We start from the raw sequence: 532 nt of genomic DNA, 5'->3' as shown, positions 1-532 counted from the left end.
TAATATCTTGCCATCCCTTTAACTGTATTAACCGTTTAGATTATGGAAAGTATTCTTGGCGAAAAGCCAAATATGGCACCCTTATCGACAATATCGTCAACTGGCGCTGAAACTGCAAGCTCTTCCAGCGCGTCATGTTCTTCCAATACGTCACACTCTTCCAGCCCGTCACACTCTTCTAGCGCGTCAATTCCAATGTGTTCTTCCAACACTACTAATGAGAGTGGCCACATTTCACGTAATTTATACATATGTTATTTTTATATATGTTAATTTAAAAATGTGTATATATATATTTTTTTTAGGAAAACGTAAAACAAGTGATATGATGGAAGCACTGTTAGAAAGTCGATGAAAAGCTGAAGAAAACAAAGAAAAGAGGCATAAAGAAAAAATGGAAATAAAAACAAAATTACTTGAAAAATTAGATAAATTTTTTAAAGAATTATAAAAAAGGTAAATATTGATAACAACGGACCCAGCCCCAATGATCTTGTCCTTCATGTATGTTGTCAAGGTCATGACCCTGAGT

This window comes from Wasmannia auropunctata, unplaced genomic scaffold, assembly GCF_000956235.1.
Source record: "Wasmannia auropunctata unplaced genomic scaffold, wasmannia.A_1.0 LD336059.1, whole genome shotgun sequence".
Classification (NCBI taxonomy): Eukaryota; Metazoa; Arthropoda; class Insecta; order Hymenoptera; family Formicidae; genus Wasmannia; species Wasmannia auropunctata.
Note: the sequence above shows the minus strand (reverse complement) of the source record.